Source organism: Pinus tabuliformis, chromosome 6 (genome assembly GCF_031772625.1).
Source record: "Pinus tabuliformis cultivar Carrire ecotype Pingquan chromosome 6, CPIR1, whole genome shotgun sequence".
NCBI classification, from domain to species: domain Eukaryota; kingdom Viridiplantae; phylum Streptophyta; class Pinopsida; order Pinales; family Pinaceae; genus Pinus; species Pinus tabuliformis.
In genome coordinates, this window is record NC_142292.1 from 1,688,391,416 (window position 1) to 1,688,397,415 (window position 6,000).

Genomic DNA, 6,000 nt, shown 5'->3' on the forward strand with positions numbered 1-6,000 from the left:
GGACAATACATCAACTTGTTTATACTATAATCTTAGTGTCCAAAACCCCCAAATTTCTTTCAGCAAAGATGTAACATCCCATCGAGGGAGATTAGCGACAAGAGTGGGGTTCTTTCTTCTTTTTCAAGCCTTTGATATTCTGTGTTGTCAGGATGAAAGGTGTGAACTGTGCATGCGTTTTGGAAGGAGCGGGTTAGGTTCATGGTTGATCTGGCATTAAGGAGAATCATGGAGGCTGAAGAGTTTGTTGACTATGAGCTAGAGGAGATTGGGGATGGGTTAATCTTGGTAACTACCCCAGAATTTCTGTCAAAATCAGTTGGAGCCATCTATGTGGACATTGAGGGTTTTTTTTGATTTCTCAAGCCTTACCTACATCTCTTGACATGGTTGAGGCTTGGGGTCTGGTTATGTTGAAATGTGTAACTAGGTCCAGTCTTCATAATGTCTATTATAATCATGATTTTATATATTTGATATTAAAGAGAATAAATTTACTTTGTCATTCTTGATGCATGGTTTTCATGCTTGAGATAAATTTATTTATAGGTCAAGCACCCATTGAGTGTTTTTAGGTTTGTTATAAAGTTATGAAGTCAAAAGTGTCATTGTCATACATGTAAGACCCTTTTTGGAATGTTGTATCTTGTAAAGAATTTTTTTGTATAGTCAAAAGTGTCATAAAGACCCTACAAGACCTTGTCAAACAAGTTGGTCTACAAGAAGGATCAAGTCGGCCTTATGTGCAAAAATTTGACCTCATAAGAAGCCTATATAGAAGGGAACATCGACTTCATTCGTTCAAGCAAGAAATCAAGTTCGATCTCCTCAAGAAAGAAGTTGGAAAAGGACGAAGATCAAGGAAATGAAGTAAGAGGAGCAAGATCAAAGTTTTGGACCTCTCTTTCTCATGTTAGAGTTTCTAAGGTAGTTGCTAGATTGAAATTGCAGAAGTTGCTATGAAGAAAGTTGTTGGGAAGTCAAAGTTGCTGCTAGGTCAAAAATTGCAGGAAGGTGGAAGTTGTTGGGTCGAAACTGCTAGAAGTTGCTAGGTCAAAGTCGCTGGAATGAAAAGTTTATCAAGAAGGAGAAGTATGACTTGGTATTGGAGGGGTCTTTGACAAAGGGTCTTAGGTCTTGGAATTCGTCATTTGAACATTCTATAAGAAGAGAATAATTCTTGTGGGTTTTCCTCTTAAGAGGAGAGGTTTTGACCTTGCCTTGCAGCCTATATTTTGTGTCCTCTTGTCTCATTGATCTTCGTTGTTTGGTAGTTATTTAATGATAACAAACACAATAATAATCAAGAGAAAGTAGAAGCTAATGAAGTTGAGTAAAAATACATCACACGTAATTATCAAAGTAAGATAAATCACTTAATCTAGTTGCCCCTATATTTCATAACATGGCCTTAGAGCTAAGGTGACTACAACAAGAAGAGGAGGCAACTTGAAGATCACATCATTGAAGAAGGATAGATAAGCGCCAAGCACAAGGAAATCATTAAGGAGGACTAAGAAGCACCAAGGAGTACTCGTCTCAAGGATCACATCGTCACATGGAGAAGACGACCTTAAGGAACTTACCTCCACTCAAAGAAAGGACTTCACTTTCGAAGCATTTTGAAGCCTCCATATTCTACATTTCTACATCTTAAGAAATCAAGTAGAGGCATTGCCATCATCATCAAAGAAATCAAGGTGATCTTCCTCTCTTTGAAGAAAGGGTCACATCTCAAGCATATCATCTAGAAAAGAATTATTGTCATCATAAAAGAAGGAAGACATCATCAAGGAAGCAATCATCTCTAAGAAGGCATCTTCAATTGTCATCATCATCAAGAAGACATCAAGTTGAATATATCATCAACAAAGAAGCATCTTCACTTGACAAGTAAGTATCTTTATATTTGTGTCTAAATCTATTATCAACATGACTTCATTATGCAAGAAAAGCAAAAACTGGTTGGGTCATCAAATTTCCTTGCATGGGAGAAGAGGATAGATTTGATCCTCATAGATAATGAATTTATTGAATATGTTAAGAGTTCAATCTCCAAACTATCACAAGAGAAATCTCAAGCACTATTGAAGTACATGAAAGGAGAAATAAGGGCTCAAAGAATCCTCATAGAATCAATCAAGGGTTTTAAAGACATCTATGAAAAGTTGTTAGAATTGTTTTCCGTAAGAACTACATGAGAAGTTATATCATTGAGAACCAAATTATACAAAATGAAGGTATCTAAGGATGAAGGAGTAGCCTCATACCTTATGACAATATCCCAAATAAGAAATCAACTACAAGAACTAGGAGAAATAATGTTTGATAAAGATATGCCCATAGTTGTGCTCAATGCACTCCCTGATGAAAGGGGAAACTTTATACCAAGTATATATGGAAAGAAGGAAGCCACTCCATTTAGTGAAATTTGGTCATTATGTAAGATTGAAGAAACTAGGTTGAAGGCAAAGAGCAATGTTGGATCAAATGAACAAGTTCAAGCATATGTTGCCATGGCCAGGAGAAAATGAAAGTTTCGAAAGTTTGATCCTTGAGAAAAGAAGAATATTGATATGTCAAAGATACAATGCTGTGAGTGTAATGAATATGGGCACATTAAAAAGAATTGTCCCAACCGAAGAAGGACAACAAGAAGAGAGGAAAGAAATGAAGCCCATATCATCGAAGAAATAGAGTCTGAAAAGAAGAAGTCAAAAGAGGAGGAAGTGAAAGACCTTTATTACAACTGAAATAACCTCCTTCACTTTATTTGTAAGAAGATATAGCCACGATGGAATCCATCACAAGTATTATAAGATGCATTATAATAGTGATTGATATGGTATCAATCGTCATGATAGAAATGAAGTAGCTCATGGAAAGATAGTTGAAGTAGAAGTTGATATGGTTGAAGCATATAACACATGGCATCTCCATTAAAAGCATAGAAGAATAATCTATGCAACAATTTGAGTAAAGAAAGTCATATAGCTAGATAGGAAATCATCATAGCTCATCATCATTAGAAGAAAACACTTGTAGATTGAGGATCATCAAGATCCACCATTGGAATCTTTATTAGAAGGTCCACCCTCACTTAGAAGGAGCAAGTGTCTCACAAATAGTCTATATGTTCCACATAGTGTGGGATCCACAAATTAGAAGGATGATGATATGATGACCAAGATGTGCAACATGTCAAGTTGGTTGAAGTACTTTCATCTTCAAGCAAGAAAAGGAAGATGCTAGAAAAAAGTCTAGATGACCAAAAGAAGGAAAAGGTATGTACATATTTAATAGATAAAGTCATGTCATAATATAGTTGCAGATAACATGGTTGAATGCTCTATCTCATGAGCATGATTGAAGAAGAAGGATCTCTTCCATTAGAATGATGCATGAAGGCATGTAGAAAATGTGCCTTGAACTGTTCTACATATTTGATAAGATGAAATAAACATAATACGACCTCATATGGAATATGAGGTGGTTGTCAATCATGGTTCCTATGTTGAAAGAACCATGTAAAGAAAATATCGATGAAAGCAATATGTGAACAAAGGAAGGAGAGTTCGTGAAAGATGCAACTATAGTCACGTAAGATAAGACAATTGATCAACATTCGATAACTAGAAGAATTAACTGACATATCCATGGAAGAAGAAGGCATGAAGACCCTAATATGTATACTACAAAAGAAGAATCTTAGTAATGAATGTATTGGATATGGATTCATACATGTGCAAGATGTTTATGTTGTAAGAAGCTAATGTCATGACGAAAGACCATCATAAAAAGGTAACTTTGATTTGATGTTCATTTTGATTTTTGAAAACATTTGGTTGGGTTAAAACAGGGCTACTGAAAGAGGGTTGTAGGAATCACCTACAACTAATACTCATGAGATTGGATGGAAGATCCTGAAAGAAACATAGCTTGGAAGAGGTAGTTGTATGAAGGATAGCCATATGTGGGCTGAAGATCACTTTCTGATGAAGTGAGGGATGAAATGACTATTGGTTCAACACTATGTCTTGTTGAAAAGAAAGTGATGTAGAAGATGGTCGATGCCCTATAGTGAAGTTATGATGAAGAAGGCTCCACGATGAAGAAGATGAAGTTCATGACATGTTGTAGAAAGAAGAGCTCTACAAGCAACTGGCATTACGATGATCTCCACCGAAGAGCATATAGTTGTTGTTGGAGATAAGTCTTTAGTTGAGACAAAGCTTGGGCAAGTCCCTTGTTAAAAGGGAGCTTGGGAATATTCCTTTTATAGGAATGTGTATATCCTCCATGGTTGAGAGGGACACATCATTCTTGTCTCCATGTTATGAAGAAAGAATGGAGGATTGGGTAAGCATTTGAGATTGATTTTGATACTCTTTGAGGATGTGGTAGGGCATCCAATAGGCAAGAGTAATTGAAGAGGAAATTCCTTGAAGATGTGTTATTCCAAGACAGGAATGGTCCTAAAAGGACATACCTTGTGAACATCCATATGGGGTATGTGCCTTGAGAGACAATGATGAAGGTGTTTGTGAATCATTGGTCTCCCCATCATTGTGCTCTAATTTTGTGGAGAGAGAGATTTTAGTCAAGGCCTTGGTATGTGACAATGTTGGTTAATGATGATGAGATGCACTAGTATAATTTAAGAAAATAACTTATGAGATGGCTTACCAATCCGAGTCTTCTTATGAGAATTATTTAGTATGAGAATGTCGAAGTACCATGTATGGATTATGAATACCTCCCTAGTTAAGAGGTAGTGTTGAAATGTGTAATTAGGTTCGGTCTTCATAATGTCTATTGTAATCATGATTTTATATATTTGATATTAAAGAGAAACAAAATTTATTATTGCCATTCTTGATGCATGGGTTTCATGCTCAAGATAAATTTATTTATAGGTCAAGCACCCATTGAGTGCTTCTAGGTTTTTCATAGAGTTATGAAAAAAGAGTCTGTAAAGATTTTTCTTTTTTTTTGAAGTCAAAAGTGTCATAAAGACCCTCCAAGATCTTGTCAAACAAGTCAGCCTATAAGAAGGATCAAGTCAACCTCATGGGAAGCGATTCAACTTCCTAAGAAGCCTATATAAGGAAGCCTCGACTTCATTTAGAGACATTCATTCAAGCAAGAAAACAAATTCGTTCTCCTCAAGAAAGAAGCTAGGAAAAGACGAAGATCAAGAAAAAGAAGAAAGAGAAGCAAGGTCGAAGTTTTGGACCTCTCTCTCTCTTGTGTTAGGGTTTCTAAAGTAGCTGCTAGACTGAAATTGCTGAAGTTGTTGGGGAATTTGAAGCTACAAAAAATTGTTGGGAAGTCAAAGTTGCTGCTAGGTCAAAAATTGTTGGAACGTCGAAGTTGTTGGGTCAAAACTGTTGGAAGCTACTAGGTCAAAGTAGATGGAAAGAAAAGTTCATTAAGGAGGAGTGTGACTTGGTCTTGGAGGGGTTTTTGACAGGAGTCTTAGGTCTTGGAATTTATCATCTAGACATTTTATAAGAAGAAAATAATTCTTGTGGGTTTTCCCCTCAAGAGGAGAGGTCTTGGCCCTGGCTTGCAACTTCTATTTTGTGTCCTCTTGTCCCATTGATCTTCATTGTTTGTTAGCTGTTTGATGATAACAAACACAATAATAATAAAGAGAAAGAAGAAGTTAATCAAGTTAAGTAAAAATACATCACAAGCAGTTATGAAAGTAAGAGAAAACACCTAATATAGCTGCTCCTAGATTTCTCAACAAGTTGAAGGGTTGGTCATTGAAGCATTCTTTATGGAAGATACCAACATGGGTTTTCTTTAAGCTTCATCCTTAGAAGCTAAGGTTCAGGACCAAATGCCTAAAGGCTTTTCGTGGGACCTCTCCTCGACTCTTCTTTAAGATTTTATGTAGTATGCTCTTTATTCTTCTATGGCAGGTTAGGTAAGGTAGTTTTTCCCTAGGGTTTTAGGGGGTCATTAGGAAAATTTTGAGGTATAAAATGGGCT